Below are 18,341 nucleotides of genomic sequence, written 5' to 3'. Positions count from 1 at the left end.
CTGATGCCTGGCATTAAATAGTATTTCATCGGCACGGCATGTATCACTCTCTGGCATGTCAAAGATAAGGCTTTATTTCCATACGTCTAAATACCAGAGCAAATTATTTCAAACCAGTAAAAAAACCAAATAGTTAGAATGTTAAATGTGGCATTTTAATTTATATTACAAATTGCAACAAACTAATGAACCCAGCTTGACCTCAGAAATGTATATCATGAACTAGATAAAACATGTCCTATATCTGAGTATAAACCCACCACGCTGTATCATTGGTTAATAGAGAGCTTACTTGCTTTTAAAAGGTCTTGTATGCTTTTTATTTTGGAGTTATTCTATGCCTGGCTGGTCCCCGAGAGCCTGATTTGACTCATGCTGGCTGTTGGTGGGCCCATGGGAATCATTATGGCAGCTGCAGATAAATGAAGTGTATGAAATGGCCTTGAAAGCTTTCCTTTTCCTTCTCCAGGAAAAAGAAAAAGAATATAGATGGTTAAGGTGAGGCGCAGCCTACACCCACTTTGCGCTACTTTTCTTGCAGTTAGTGAAGTTGATTTCAGGTCAGCTTTATGCTGTGGTTACAGTCCCGATACAGCAAAGCATATAAAACCAATACCTAATTCCTCTTTGTTTTCACAGATACTGCGTATGTACTTGGGTTTGGCTCATTACACCTACTAAGGTCAACGTATAAAACACTGGATTTTATATATATTTGCTTTGAGTTCCTATTTATCACCTACACAGTTGTTCTCTGTAATAATCAAGGATTAACAAGGTAGCAACATATCCATTTATATCCATTTGGTTAATCAGTTTTTCCGTCCTTCATCCCCATTTCTCCTTCAGTGAGGTAAAACAACCAGCTCAGATTTAAAATTTAGTTGGTATAGCTGGGGCTGTGGTTAAAAGCTAGCTCTGGTTTTCTTTCTTGGGAAATGCTTTCTTTGAAGCATAGTTAAGTTTGAGAGTCCTCACTAGTGAGAGTCATGGCTGGATCCATGAACATGAAGGAGATGTCAAAAACCCCACGTAGTACATAAACACTGGAAATAAGGAAATCTGGATTTCCTCTAGATTTACATCTTCTAGTTGATTGACTTTGGTGCCTAAGAAAATACAAAACTTTTCCTATCCCCTAAAACATAGGTAAAGACACCATCCTGTTGAATTTTCTGGTGTTCTAATAAGGTCTAGTTAGTTTTCAGTGTGGCCTTTCCCTTAGGGCATCGGTAAGACCCTCGTTTGGCAACTGGTCTGTTGCAACCCAACTACAATTTTAATCTGTAAGAACTCAATGATTTTTCCAACCTCTACCATTGAGCAAATGAAACAACGGCTTAGAAAATATTAGAAGAAAGGTACCCATAGATACAAAAAACCCACTGAATTTATGTAACAAACCACATTAGAAGAGTCAAGAAATTAATAAATACAGTTGGACTGAAGGAAAAAAAAGGCAGGTTTCTCAGATGACAATGCCAATTCTCAGAATGGATATTATCTTTAGAGCTACTGCCAGCTAGAACCCCATGTTAACACAAAACACAGCCAGTCCACAGTTATCTTCCAGGGCAGCTCAACATGGTCCATCATCCATACACAAAACAATCAAGGTATGAAACTACTAGAGTACAAATTTCCAAACTTCAATCCTCTTGGGTATCTTTTCTTTCTGTTACCTTGCCACCCATCTGCTGTAAGCGCATACAACAACCTTGACACTGGCAGGTTTGGTAACCTCCTACACATTGCACAAATCGGATATTTTTAACAGTTCCTGAAATATTTTCTCTCCAGCCAACCTGATCAAGATCATTTACAAAAGAAATGTTTAAAAGAAAAAACAAAAAGAAAGAAAGAATTACCCTCCTTCTCCCCAAACTCAGATATCCGTAAAATTGTACTCAAAGTCTATTATATATGTAAGTCAGTAATCCATACCAAAGTAATTGCCTACAGTAGTTTGAAAGATTACCTATTTTCCTAACACGAGAAAAATGCAGGAAGCTGGAACTCACACAAAAGAACAAAGATAATGAGGTAACTTTTGGAAAAGTATGACACGCGTTTAAAACATGAAAAAATAAGCCTCTAGGATTTGTCAATAAGTGCTTGGCACTTTCAAAGGCTCTCATCAGGCTTTTAATACATCCATGGATACTTCACATAAAACTCAACAGCTCTGTAGAGGAACCGAAGGAGCAACATCCTAAGAAAAGAAAGAGAGAGAAAGCCTTTCACTATTAGATGAGCAATTTAAATTCAGCCTAAGCAAGCTGTAACTCAAAAATTCAGCCTAAGAACGTTGTAACTAGTCAGTGTTCACAGTATCACTCCAGTTTCAGCTTTTACCATTTTAACTGGTACATATGTGGAGAAAATACGTGTTTTAATTCATACTTCAATTGATAATGTCAAGAGAAAAGGTGAGAGGAAAGGCACATGGCAGCTGCAACATTTTCAATTCCCCTTATCCATCTATACTAAATTAAAAATAAAATTAATATTAGAATAATGTGGGTCGCTTGATATTGTTTCTTCAGTGCCTTGTAAGAGACACCAATCTGCAAACCTGCTAAATTTCCAGATAAGTAGTTTTATTTAAAATACCTAAATTATTTAACATTTTACGCTTACAATGTTGTTTATATCAAGGTAACATGTATATTGATATACTGCTGATGTCAGATTCTCTTCCATAAATAGTATTTTTATTAGCTGCTTGGATGCACAGGTGAATAATAACTGATGTGAAAGCCTCCTGGGGTATGTTTTCAACCTGTAACGTGGCCTGGGAAGCCTGCGTTCCTGAGAACACTTGCAGCCCTTTATTCTGGACTAACTCACCTAATTGCTTCAAGCTGCTTTTCTGTTTGTATTATTTCCTACCTTCTCACACAGGAGGGGGCACAAAACATATTTACTGACAAATTACATGTTTTCATTGGCTTTAAGTTCTCTTTTCCTTCAGAGGAAAACAATTTCTGCGGCTTCCATGATTCAATTAAAAGTATTGCTTTTAAAATGATATAAAACCAGATACTGTTTCACTTATTAAAGTATATCAATATTCTTACAGGCACACAGACTCCTCTCACCTCCAATATATTAGGCAAACTGTGAGACAAACAGAACAAATGGAAACTCAACACAGTGAAACATTTTGAATAAGAGATTTGAGAAGCCGTGCATTCAAAGGGATTGAAGTTTAGCACCAGTTCCCATCGTGTTACCAGTATCTTAGTTTTCAATTTATCATCTTTTTAAGGAAGAACTTTTTATCAATGAATGAATGGATGAAACGGATGAACGAATAAAACAAAAGTGAAACTTCTTTTTTAATTCAGTAGCTGATTTCTGTTCTGAGAGGCATATCCTTTCTCTTGTCCTGATTCTCAGAATTTTCTTGGACTTAAGGAGTCAGGAGGAAGAGGAACCTTTTTAATATAGCTCCACCTGAATGCAAGCATTTCCCACTCAGGGACCATATACTCCTTCTCTGAGAACTTCTCTCTCTTTACTCACAAAAGGGTTACCAGAGAAGGGGCAGGATTTTTTATTTCAAATATTAAAATTCAGCAGACATCACCATTTTCAACTCAGCTATTAGGAAATACAAAAGCATAAAATACAAAAACAGAAACAAAAAGGCATCTTGGCAATCCCATTCAATAATAGGGTCAGCCAGGTAATTACAGCGATGCAATGAATTTGACAAACCTTCCATACTTCTTTGCCTCACTTATCCTTCCAAGAGGGTCAGAAGAAAGGTCTTACAAGGCACTCTACACACCATCAAGTTAAAAAATACAATTTAAAGTCATGTGTATCTTTTGGACAAATCACTAACATAAATCTCATCTTATTGAAAGCAGTTACTTATGTCCATTTGTCTCAGATACAGGAGTACTAGACTGACAGGGCTCCGTGGGTACACAACACAGCACTAGTCAGCACACACACCAACAGAATGCAAATAAATTTTTTGCAATACTCATTTAACATTGATTTACCATGAGATTCCATGTTTGAAATGGATAGGTGTCCACAGAATCAGTTAAAGTTTATGGACTGGTATAATGTCATATCCATACCTGTCTAGAACTTTATCTCTATCAGGATAAAACTGAAAATGAGCAATAGGCCATAGACATAAAGAACTTAGCCCTTTTCAGGATTATTTGCGCAATTAATCATGCCAGTCATTACATTGTGACAAGCAGCAAAGCAGCAAACATTTGTGACACAGGACACTACTAGTTTAGAAGTGATTAGGTTTTGGCTGCCTTACTCAAATTAACAGATAACTTCGCTTTGCTGAAACACCTTTGAAAGATCGCATTGGAAAGCAATGTGACTTCTGATCATAAAAATCATAAAAGTGAATTCAACTGAAGTGAGTGAACTATTGTTTTTTAAGCTCAACTTCTAATTTGGAAAGAAAGAATAAAAGGATTAACAAATATAAAGGCACTTTAACCTATTTTTGCTCTTATGATAACATTTTCAACTTTTGGCCTGTCTCATCTGTTATGGGGAATTCCATTATGAGAGAATAAAGGATGTGCTGCTCTTACAAAACAGAGGCACTTTTAATGACAGTTTCCGAAACATGGCCTTTTGTACTTCAATAGATTGACTATAAAAGCTCACTGTCAACTGACAGTAACATCAACGTCAGTGCACAAAAGACTGACAGTCTCAATATGAACAATTCTTCTTGCACTATTAACTGCTTATGGCCTGTTTTGGGTTTTGCAGCAACATCATTTTAAAAGCAGTAAAACAGCATTTGTCCTTTTTTAAGTGGTAGTATGCAACGTTTAGAGGTGACATTAAAGGTACTCTCAGAGTCTACAGTACTGGAACTTGTGACTGACAGTTTCAACCTTTATTTACTTTTTACAAATGATATTTAAAAACCTGGGGCAATTTCAGTGAATGCTTTTCTACTGGCCTCCAATTTGGGCTAACCAGAATTGCAGCCTGGACAACTGAAGATCAGCTCTGCTCACAAAATAAAGTTATTATCTATCAGTTTTTAGCACAAAGAAATACGATCTCAATCACGGCCAGTCCCCTGAACCCTTGATGTAAATGGTTTAATTAGAATCATAGAATAGAATCATAGAATATCTCAAGTTGGAAGGGACCCATAAGGATCATCGAGTCCAAGTCCCTGCTCCTCGCAGGACTACCTAAAACTAAACCATATGACTAAGAGCATCATCCAAACGCTCCTTGAACACTGACAGGCTTGGTGCCGTGGTGCATTGACAATGGAACAACAGGAACAAAATAATAACAAAAATTTTTCAAGATAAAGCAGAAAGCCTCAAGTCCCATTGCACTCGTCTGTTTCTTAATTTATGTAGGGATCGATACACAGGAAAATTAGTTCAGTACGGCTCCCCTGTTTTCTTCAAGATGTTGTTTAACTAAATACAATAAATGCCAAAACCCTTGACATCTGTCCTCACACCTACACTAGGGCACTTCACAAAAGTGTCTTACAGTTAGGGACAGCCACAGCCAATTATAAGGGTTGTACCAATTTTATTTGGTACAATTTATTTTTACTGTTGGACCAATAAAAAGGCGTCTCAGTAAACCCACCCAGCCAAGACGTTGGTAGGTACTTGTCAGCAGCTCAAGCATAAGTTCTGTGCTTGCCTAATCCAGAAATAGCTGTACTGATTTCTTCCTGATGGCTTCTTACATCTTGCACATTCTGAAAAGCCAGACTGTATAGCTGCATGGTATAATTACACCTTGCAGCTATAACATCCCCTTATGTTATTCCGTTAATCCGAAGACAGTCCATCTCTTATAGTTACCATCAAAATGAATACATTTCCATCCTCCTTATTCTGCCAACAGACAATGCAGACCTTAACCTGCTACTCACAGCTTTGACAAGGAGCCTACAAAATTGAGATAGCTCTTTATTATTTTTCCACTTCTGCTGTTATGAATCAAGTTTGCTGTTGTGGAACTATCAAGAAGCAGGTCAACTGCATGTTTCTGATCCCAGACAAAATGAGAGACACCAGGAGCAGAGTTGAATGATTCATGAGGCAAAAACATCCATCTATTCCCAAAATAAAGGGAAGAGTCAAATACTGAGGACCTCTGAATACTTTGATCAGCTACAGAACCCTCACAGGTATTATTTTCCACTTCTAAAAAAAAAAAAAAGCTAAGTATAAACTGAGAAAATATAAAAGGTATCTATTGATTCTTCAGTGATGGATCCTCTGGCTTGCAGGTTTACTAGTTTGGTCAGTAAGTAAACTAAATGTATCATAATCTTGATGAGAAAAAAAGTTGAAACAGTTGTGCAAACTGAAATAAACAGGACAAAGCCAAGGTGTACAAATATATACTAAACAAGCTAAGACCAGCACCTTGCAAAGACACAGGCAAGTACTTACGATTTTGCATTGTAAATACTGTCTGGAAACTAAACCTTTTTGCACGCACACGAATGTCTGGAGGCTCAGGACCTAAACGGATCCAACTGCATTTGGACTGTGAAAGAACACTTTTGTAACCCTGCAAGAGACTCCAGAATTAGAATCTCAGCATACAAAATGTAATTTCCTTTTAATTTCCGTATTATGTATTTACAATGTCAGAACAGATACTAGTTTCTCAGAAAGTGATGGTACTATCACTTTTTTCTTTTTAATTTCTGCACTAGTGGGTACCAACTGACATTACTTGTGCATACACACGTGCGCGCACACACATATATATGTACAGGCACATATATATACATACACGTCCATATACACAAACACCCCTAAATAAATTTGTAAATGCAGACACTCAGACAGAACTACACCTACCTGAAGAAATTGTTGCCATAGCTCTCACAATAACCTTGTTGATTATTCTTTAGAAGACCCTTCAGTACCAGGACAGGATTTAACATGGACTATTAATTATTCTGCAAGCAATTTCTTTTTAAAGCAAAAAGACAACCAAAAAAAAAAATCCAAACCACCTCCCCCCCCCAAAAAAAATCAACCCACCAAAAAAACCAACCAACAGAAAATGCAGAAGAGAAAAAAAAAAAGGGTAAGTCTGCATTAAATATATAACCTAAAAGTGATGTTACACAAACAATAACTAGATTAAACATAAAAAACCAACCAACAGAAAATGCAGAAGAGAAAAAAAAAAAGGGTAAGTCTGCATTAAATATATAACCTAAAAGTGATGTTACACAAACAATAACTAGATTAAACATAAGAACATGTGCAGGTACATACCTTGGAAGTGTTCATTTAATATAATTTAAATATCTGAAAAATTCTGCTTACTTGATTAGAGTAGTTGTATGCATTTTTGATTTATTGCTTCAAGATCAGTATTCATTAAGTTACTTAATATAATAGCACCCTTACAGCTGCTACCCTATTAAATGTAATCATTTTTTCCCATTCCTGTTTGTAGCAAAGTCTACTGTTACATTAAAAGCAGTCTGGAGTCGTTTATTAATCACAACCATGTTTTCAAAGTGTAAGTGCCTTCAGAAACAATACATGATGGTTAGGCCTTATTTCATACACAGGAATTATAAATTTTATTTTGTCTCATAAATTCAAATTGTTTGTCGTCTCCTGTACTATCAGGGACACCCTGGGGTAACTATGCAGGTGGTTGATTCATATTTAAAATCTTTGACCAAAAGTTTCAAAATGACATTCCTAGCAGTATTTTAAGTCTGTACTTTTGGCTCCTAAGTAAGAGTCTCGGTTTTCAAAAAGATTTAGTTTTATTTTCCTAATTATGCAAGTTAGTCATAGTTGAGGAAAAACACTTGTTGGTATATTCTATATCAATAAACCAGAAATGCATTTGTTAAATCCTGATTACAAAAGCATTACCTGAAAAAATCCAGTATGATTTCTCATACAAAGCCTTTTTTCATGTTGCTGGATAATGCCAATCAATATACCGATACTTCTAAGAATGAAAAACCCCCAGTTTTGCTATACTTGCCAGATAGTGGCAATTAATATATTGATACTTGTAAGAATGAAAAACCCTAAGTTTTGCCATAGTTCTTCACTGGTGTAATGCAACACTATTTCAAATTACTTCCATCAACTCAAATTTCATAGGGTCTGTTTGTAATAATAATATGGTCATTCAGAAAAGTAGCACTTCCACTATGAGACTGCACTGCGCTGTTTGCTAAGAGATCATGCATCCTATCACAACTCCTTTGCTACTGAAAAAAAAGAATTTTTCATAGAACTCTTACTAGCAACCATTTATATACCCAACTTTAAATATTATTATTCTTATTTCTTCTCTTTCTGTGGTTTCTATCCAAAATCATTACAATTAATGGGAAAACTTCCGCGGCCTCCAAGGGATTTCATCAATTAATCTTTCCCTTCTGTCAAGAAATGCTGATATTTAAAGGAATCATGTTCCTTGTTCTGTCTAGAGTCATTAAAACCACTGTGGCAGAAGTACTTCAAAAGGCACAGGTTTTTAAAGCTCTGAAGAAGCTTTAGAAGTTTTCCTAGTAATATATTAAAAATATATAGTTAGTATAATAACGCTTCAGCAAGGTAGGGATAAGGTAAAGAAGATAATAAGAGAATGTGGTCAGAGAAGCACAGCTACAGAAAAATATCAGCCAATACACCTCAGGAGTGCAAGGCAGAAGCTACGGTTCCCATTCTGCACTTTAAAGAGTATCGGAGTAGAGAATGCAATATTAAATTAAGAACTAATTTCAACTACAGAAAAATTATGATCGAAACAATAATAAATGTTCAGCCTTGACCCACTGAAAGAAGACAAATCATAGGTAAAGTCACTTGTAGATAAGCCACCTTATAGCTAAGCTCACTTTTTAGCCTTGACTCAAACTGGAGAGGGGGAAAAAGGAGAAAAAATTAAAGCCACACATCAAGGTCAGAGAGCAAACTAATTTCTTCTGTAACCTCTTTAATTTATTACGTTCGCCATAAGACTTATGAAATAACCTTGTATTATTTTATAATCAAATCCATTTTATTTGAACAACCACACAGTGACCAAAAGCAAGGTACACCTGGGGTAAATACTGGAAAGTAATATTTTTATTTCACCTTAAACAGCTCCCATACTACTAAAATACTGCAAGCAATTTATAAAACCAAATGTTCAGAAATACAGTTAATTTTGTTCTTCTTAAATGAGTGCTTAATGTAAGACTAAAATGTTTAGAAAAGGGAAGAATAATTCCTACCCAACACCTCTCTAAGAAGGTGGTCAAACAGACCTAGACCTACTGACTGCAGCCGCCTCTGTCCAGGAAGAAAGCCTTTGACCTGCAGTGACAGGGTACGCAGGATGCAAATGCACCGTAACGAGCTCACGGAAACAGTCCACAAGAATGACATTGCGATGCCAAAATGAATTACATGACTATGAGTATTGTCTTACAGTTTCTACCCACTGAAGTATAACTGGTTGTCACTGATAGCTTTTATAGCAACCCCTTTGGTCATTTTACTTCCATTTTGCTTAAAAATCGACTCCGTCAGAGATTTTTTTAAGTTCTATTGATGAACAGTCATCAGCAAATATTTGTATGAATAACGTCCTCAGTTATGCAAACCTCACAGGTTTTCACTCCGCACACATTCTGCAAGCTACACAAAACATTCATTTCACCTGGATTTTCTTCCAGCAACGATGGCAGCAGATGATACCACCGAGTCTCAGAGGGATTTAAATAATAATAATGATCCTCTTCCTCTAATAAATTCCAGCATCCTGGCAGTTTCGGGACGGATGCTACTGAAGCATCATAACCTGTCACATCTTGCAGAGATTCTAACAGTGGAGCAGCAGTTCACTGACTCCTTTTACCCTTCCTACTTTTCTTTATTAAGGATAGCAAACCATCTGCTAAGAGGATTTTTTGGGCACATAAAGAATGGAAAGCTCTGCACTCTTCACATATTTCAGTCCCACTGATAGAGGGCTAATACAATGAATGTGTGCTGATTAGCCCAAGCACAGCATCACCACCAAAGGGCCCTAGAACATGTTTGAATAACTTTCCTCAACTGTCGAAAAAGCAGAATGGAATGAATTAAGGACATGAAATGCTATAGCCTATTAAAATATAGGCAATGGACAGAATTAAGCATTCTGTGTTTACATACATATCAGTTAACACCTCATGTGTATAAAAGTAGTACTTGAGGAAAAAAAAAAAAACCACACATTCTCTATAGTATATTTTGCTCAGAATTTTTGTCAGAAATTCTGACAAAACTAGACCAGGGAAAAAAAAAGGCAGTTTATATATCCATTACAAAACTTCACAAACTTTTAATTAGAGTCTTTAAATATGTAATTGATACACAGATCCCACCTGAACACGTGTGAATGGAACTGACACAAGGGTATAAAGAACCAAAATCACATGTTAAAAACCTGCATTTCTGCTTGTCTAAAAGTTGTTAATATAGCACTTCTCAAATATACAATGTCTTTGAGATTGCAGAGAGCAAGCATGGAAATATGTCGCACTTTTTTACTACTGCAGAAGAAAAAAAAAATCTTTTGGTCCTGAGCATTAGAAAAAATAAATTACATAACATTGCATTTTTCTCCTTTTATGCTATTTTTACCTCCACTCAATGCATAAACTGCATTTTTCTTTTTATTTACAAAAGAAGATTCATGCCCTATCCTTTAATGGCACTACTTGTTCCCTGAGCGAAATAGTGAAACTAGCTTTCCCAGATCACAGGGACTATCAGTAACAACCTGGACCTCTCTCATATATATCATACAAATGCTTTCAAAGTGGCTACTTGAAACACACATATGCACGCACGCACACACAGACACGTGCATTCTTTCTCTCTCTCCTTCTCCTACTAGATATTTCACAAAGATAATACAAGCATAAAGGCTCTTCCATCCCAAGAGAGCCGTCATCTGAGAACAATAGGCTGAAATATTCCTCTCACATTTGGAGCCATTATTCAAAGGAAACAAGAAATTTCTTTTATAATCCAGAATAGGCACCAATTCTTCACTGAATCATTTTTCATATCTCAACTCTAATTCCACAAATAAGCCTTTTAAATCCACCAGGTGACCTCATGGTCTGTCACAAGGCCTCCCCTGGGCAGCACTGGAAACAATCCACACAGCAATTCCAGTTCCTGAAGAAATGAACAAAAAAATTTGTGTGCAATTTTTTTTCTTACTGTTTCAAATCATTCTGCTGTCCATGTGAAATGACCGCTTTGGTCCTCAGTGAAATCTTTTAAAAAAAGAAAAAAACCTAACACCTTTATTAGCCTACTATATGGAACATAGTGCTGAAAGTAACAAAATGGCATTGATATCATGAAGTACATTATTTCCAACCTCAATCTAGTATGAAAAGAATGATAATATCTTTTCTGTAGTTTTTTTGGGGGGTAGTTGCTTGGTCAGTATGTGAGCTTTGATTTTTAGCACATTCTTCAGAACATATTGCAGCTCTGCGTTCTTTTGCTTAAGCTTTGAATTCCCACAGTTACCAACTGAAGAAGTCTTCCCCTAGTGATCAGAAATAGACTTAATTTCCATATTCAGTATTTAGCCGTTCCTTTCATCCATCTCCTTCCTAAAGAAGACTCCCACATATTATACTTGATCACCATCCAGAATTTTTCTTTGATATTATTTGGGAATTAAAGTTATCGGAGCACTGGATAAAGCATGACACAATTAGGGGACTACAGCCATAGCTGTGTCAAATTCAAGAAGCAATCAAGGCCTGTGTTCTTCCTTTGAATACAAAAAGACATCAGTGCCATAAGTGTAATGAAAATAGACTATTTTTGTTCCAGTAGAGTCTATATTTGAAGTTTTTCTACCACCTTCTCATCCATTTAACTAGACTAGAAAGTTTCTTTTTCTTCACGCTGTGTGAATCAGAACAGTTTCAGAAAAAGCTACCAAATGAGGCTCTGGACATAAAACTTTATCCTAACACTTTCAACTATGAATTTCAGCAGCCTCCCCTTTCTTCTCAGATATCTACCAGGTACTGAGCACGAATACCTACTGTCGTTATTGGTATAGTCTCAGCAACCTTTGGAGTTCAGAACTTCTCAATTTCCTAACACCCTGCACCCATAAAGACAAGCCAGCTGTTTCTGCCATTAGCCCTCTTCTCAGCTGCCAGTATGTCTAAAAACACAATTTTCTCCATTTCAGTCTTTACAGACCTGAAAACTAATTCATGGAAAAAAAAGTTTCTTTAAAATATCTGGCATTAAACAACTATGAAAATGACATATATGGCTATTTTTTATAAGTACTGGGAAATGTATTAGATGTGGTCTCAAAAAAACCAACCTCAGAGCTCCTCCTCCTTTTAAAAAACTATCAAGGCAAATAATGCCAACGCACCACATACCTAAGCTGGTCTTAATATGAAGCTGAGGACAGTTTTTACTTCAGTGCTACGTTCTCGTTGCGTAGTTAATGGGGACTGTGCAATAGACTAAAACAAACAAACAAACCCCAGAACATTGGAGCTTGTTACAAAACCAACATTGTTTCTATCACATAGATTTTGTTTATAGATCTTGGAGAACCAGTAGGAAGATAAAAGTACATCCTCAGCATTTTACCACTATTCACAAAAGGCATGTGAATACATCCCTTCCCCAGCCCAGCAGACACGCTAAATGAACAGTTTCAATTTTAATATTTATAAATCTTTAAATACACTCTTCATCCTATTAAGCCATATTTAAAATGAACTTCTGACTGAGCCATTCTCATTAAACATGTCACTTTTACAGAGCTTCTGAAACACAGAAAAATAATCTTTGAACTATCAGACAAACAAGGAGTGTGGAAACATCCAGCAAAAATTATATTAAGGAAATTATTTTGAAAAATGGTTAATACTTAATTCTTTTGCCTGCGGCTGTGTGTGACTTCAGGCAGGTAATGATTTCCCGGTGCTTCTGTGCCCTTTCTGTTTTCCACTCTCAGACTGTAAGCATTTCAGGGTAGGAAGTTAACTTACATTCTTAGAGTCTCTATCTGAAAGCAACCTTGGCCACATCACTTAATATCTATATGCTTTTCTTTCCACGTATAGAATAGGAACAACAGATACTCCTTTACATAATAGCAAAGTTGGGAGGCTCAGCTCATTAAAGTCTGTAAAGTGCCCAAGATTTCCGAGTTGTAGAAGCTACATGAAACGCAAACACAGATTAACTCCCCGAGAGATGTGCTAGCAAAAATGAGGATTACGTTCCACTTCAGCTCTCCAGCAGGCTCTCTGCTACTTTACATTAAAATGACAAATCAAAAAGACCATCCAATGTCCTAAATCAAACAATTACTGTGAGACATCAACAAAACGTGGATTACAACCCATCCAAAACTCACACAATTGATCAGCCCAAGCATCACTGGCAAAGGAACAAAAACTCTCAAAGAGAGCAAAGGTCTGAGGCCGCGAGGCAGGGGAATTGTCAGTAGAAGGTACATTAAAAAAAGAAAACCCCCATGTCAGGCCTGGGGAAAAAAAACCAACAAAGGACTGAAAAGTCTTGATGATTTCCACCCCGAGTGTACAGAGGCTAAACGAAAAGGGTGTGCATTTCCCACTGACGTCTCCACGCAGTCCTATTATTTCTAAATCAAGGCAAGTATATTCTCTTTTTTTTTTTTTTTTGGTGCCTGTCAAAAGTTTTGTTATACTATGAGCATGACAATAGTTCTGAGAGGAGCCCCCTTAACTCCCACAACCAGGATTAATTTATTTTGGCAACTGAGTCAAGTTTCTGACAGTGGGGCACAAACATTTTCCCCAAATGTATCAGGATTGGCAGTCTACACATTGATATGCTGGGGATTCAGCTTTTTTTTTCAGCCTGCCCCAATTTTCTCTTATTTCTCTGTCAAGACACAAAATGGACATACTGTACAGTACTAGGCTCGCCGGTTTCCTTTGAGGAAAGCATCTATTAGTGAAATTCCAGGTCTGCTTCATAGTGGTAAGTGATCTTTCAGCTGTCATCTTCCCGCATGCTACGTGCAAGGCAAGAATATTCCTAGAAAAAATTCACCAAACTTTACATTTTAACTCATGTTTGACCTGCAGGCAATTCAATTCTTGGGTGGATCAATTACGTAAAGCCAACATGACTAAAAGGTAAATCCTTTCGAAAATCGCATGAGTAAGGATGACAGGATAAGGAGTAAAACATATTTGCAAATGACCTTTTAACACATACCAGAAAAATAAAAACATAGTAGAAAATAGTATTTTTAATTATTATTCTTAATTTTACTCTTATTCTCTTTCAAATTTTATTCAGAGACATAAAGAAGGCATTTTTGGATAGCCTGTGAAGAGCACCAGTAACTTGCATCTGATGCCTCAGAGGACTGAAGAAACATCACCCCACTCCAACCGCTAAACCTTCCAAAGACTTACTAGCATGTCTCAGCACCCAGAAAATACCACTGTGGTGCTCACTATTTGGCCATCAAGCACATTTCAAAACATCTGCATACATATTATATAAGAAGTAGGTGCTTCCGATTTTAGTCTTCAAGTTAGGCTCCACTACTTGTTCTAAAATCTGTAATTGACAAATTGGTTCTATATTTTAATTCTGGCAGACGTTTCATTTATTTTGACATTTTTGTTTGTTAATTCAGATTAATAAGCTGCCTATAGTTTTATAGGGTGCTGCTCAACAACAGGAATACTGTGTTAGCAACTCCTTGCTACATTTAGATGTCCACTCACGCATGGCTACAGACATAAAACTTTTATAAATGAATACATTTTCAAGGTGACTTTCTTTAAACAGTTCAATTCAAAGATAACAATTTTTGCCTTCTGGCACCTATTCTAAGAAAATATTCATTTTGCATGAGTAAGTCTGTGTAAAAGGCAAAAAGATGCCACTACTGCCTTTAACAAATAATTGGGGAGTAAGAGGAAAGGAAGTTATATATTTTCTAAATTCCTCAACAGTGTCATGGGAAATTTGGTCTTTAACTTCAACTCAACAAAATCTTAAGGTCAGCCTTGGGCTCAGTTCAGCAAAGCTCCAAGTCATTCATGCAGAGATAGAGAATTTTTAAGGTTGTCATCTTTGTTCACTACCTTCATCCATCTATTAATGTTTGAAGGAGGTTTCATATATGTAGAATAGAACAGTTCAGAGCACATATCACACTGGCTACTACAGAAATGCCAGTTTACCCTGTGGACTTATGGTGACACCTTGTCAGAGAGCCATTAATAAACAGAGCTATAGTTTATTGTAGTAGAAGTATATAAACCTTGGAAGCAAATATATTTCTGCAACTGGGCAATGATAATGTAATCTTTTCATTTACAAAAACAAAGCTAATACTCCTTCTAGATAAATGCAGGAAAACTGCAGCTTAGCCTTCTTAAATGCCTACAGAATTAATAGGGGGAAAAAGTATAAACAAATTTCCAACAAGCCCACAGTTAGTTTTGAAATAGGATGAAAGAAGACATTATGTTGAATTGCATTCTTTCTTTTCTTTATAAAGAGCCCAATATACAGAACACAATATATGTACAATGACATAATATGAATTATATACATGCTTACGTTAATGGAGCTAATGCTAAAAATGGCAAAACAGAATTCAACTGAAAAGCTGGCATTAAAATTAATTTGTTAGTTTATGCATCCGCTGCAGAATTTCCTTTCTCGGTGTATTTGTTTGAATGGAGATGCTACAAAAGGGAAAAAGAAGCTTTGTCTTCTTGGGGGTAGTGAACTTTTTCTCAACCTTTACGAGTGTTGTTTGGAGAGCACATGAGCGCTCCTGGTATATTTATTGTTGCCTGAGTGCATAGCTTTCGTCTCATTTCAGAAAGCGTTTCATAGATTCAGTAAGTGGATGCGTAGGTACTTTTGAAAACATCCTCAAATATGAATGAGATTCAAGAACGTCAAGCTTTTGAGGAAAACTTTGAACTACTGCACCAAGATAGATGAGATGGGAAAGGCATACAGCGACATCTACATTATACACACAGACATTTATATCATGCATATATAAATGTGCAAGTATATCTGTATATATACACAATTATTGCACATACACTGCAAGACATGTTAGTATTTATTCAATGATAAAATGTGTTGATGATAAATTGTTGCTAGACAAAGTATAGAATTAAAGAGACACAGACTGGGAATTGTTAAAAGTAATGTTCATAACAAGTCTTAATTTTCTAATTTTGTACCACATAAATCACTAGAAAACATTATCTCAGAGGAAATAATGCCATAGAAAAGTTTACGAAAATGGAGCAGGGATTACATGTGGAAACAAGCAAGATTTAAATTTAAATTGTAAGACAATTTTCTTACATATGTGAGAACCACATTTTAGAGAGCTCTCTAAAGCAAACAACTACTTTCCCTTTCTGGTGTTATCCATGTTGTTAAACATAGTTATGAATCCCCACACATTACAGAAAACCAACTCCACTCCAGACAAAACACTGGTGTAACATTTTATATTTTAATTATATAAATATTGTGAAGGTACAAGTTTTGCTAGCAGTTCCCTTTCTTCCAATTTCACTGCAGGCAGTGTTAGAGCACATTTCCCCCTTCTCATCTACTGAAGTTAAGGTTTTCTATTTAAAAGGCATGGGAGACAACTAATTTTCAAGGAGTATATATCGAAACCAGAATTTTTTGCATCTATTCTTGGCATCATACCTACATTAAACATACATGTACATTCTATACACAGGTGTTCCTGTCTGAATTAAACTTTAGAGGAAAAGTCCATATGATCGTTGTTGTGTGTGCCTCAAAAAGAGAGCACCAGAGAATGTAAAGAGAAGTGATGTTAACGAGAGAGATGGATCCATTAGAAATAATTATACTGGTCATCTTTTTTTTTTTAGTGTATGTAGTCCTCTAACAACTATTCAGAGAATAAGACTTCTGGTTATCGGACTATCATAATCATGCCAAGAAATTAATTGCTAAGAAATAAATATACTGCTATAATCTAACTTTCATCTCCACTTTTTTTATTTTTTTCTCCCCCCCCTACAAGAAATCAGTGTACTCACAGCTTTTCATGAGAGTCAGATTTTCATGAGAGTTCAGATCTCATTTTGGCACCCAAATGAGAGCCAGACTTTCGTAAGAGCTCTGCGCCTTGCAGAACAGGAACTGTTAGGAGTTGAGCTATTTTGAAAATCTAGCAGCTGCTGTGTAGGCTGAGAATATGAAATTCTGGTCCTGAGTTCTTTAAAAGCCCAGCCTTATCTAAATTTCTTAACAGCATTGTAAGCAAGAACCCTAAACCTAAGAAATTACTGTTTTTTCTGCAGTGTTCTTTGTCCTACTGAAAACTTATGCTTTTACTGCATTTCAAGAACTTTGGATTACCATTATTACCCATGTGCAGACACATTACCACTAGGCATCACTGCCTCCAGGTACAGCTCTGACCTTTTAAACACACCATTCTTGGGGGTGAAAAGGTTATTCTTCATTTCCTGATTTAACAGTAAAGTTGCCTCATTATTGCTACTATTAGAATTTTAAAGTAAAAACAATGCTTAGCATTTGACTCGGGAGACTCACAGTGTTATGCCAGTGTAACCCCACTGGTCACTGCAAGTCACCTGTCCCTCTCTGGGTACAATCTTAACAGTCTATGAAAAATAAAGACATTATCTCTGAATACCCTTGATCAATTAAAGCGTGCTCTCTCTCTCTCTCTCAAATTATGACGCTTTGGAATTTTAAAAATACATAATTACTAAAAATTATTAATACAATATTACTTTTCTGAAACGTAATAATGTCAGACTAATCGCAGATGAAGGAAAAACAGTCCAGAAATGGAACAGGTTGATTGGTGTTTTGCCGATGCTCTCAGATTACACCTCTAGTTGTTTTGTTACAGTAGCACATTCTTCATATAAAGTACAGTACACAGGCATTAACTATTTTCTGAAAGAGTTAATTTTCAGAATTTCTTTATGATAGATGTTGCTATTCTCACTATACAAACTTTCATCGCATTACACTTTGGCTGCAGAATCAAGTCAAGTATTTTTTGAAAATGTACTTCCTTTTCAGGTACTTTTTTGGGCAAAATGCTTGTTTTCCAAAGATGTTTTTTAATGGAGAATTACACTATCACAAATGACTGCAGAAACTTTTTGATAATTTTATCAAGCTCACTTACAGCTTTCTATAGATTCCCTTAATAATTTTTTTTTTTTTTTTTTTTTTTTTTTTTTTTGGGGGAGGGAA

This window comes from Aptenodytes forsteri, unplaced genomic scaffold, assembly GCF_000699145.1.
Source record: "Aptenodytes forsteri isolate BGI_AS27 unplaced genomic scaffold, ASM69914v1 Scaffold26, whole genome shotgun sequence".
In the NCBI taxonomy this organism is placed as follows: domain Eukaryota; kingdom Metazoa; phylum Chordata; class Aves; order Sphenisciformes; family Spheniscidae; genus Aptenodytes; species Aptenodytes forsteri.
The sequence above is the reverse complement of the archived record's forward strand: the minus strand, read 5'-3'. Positions refer to the sequence as shown.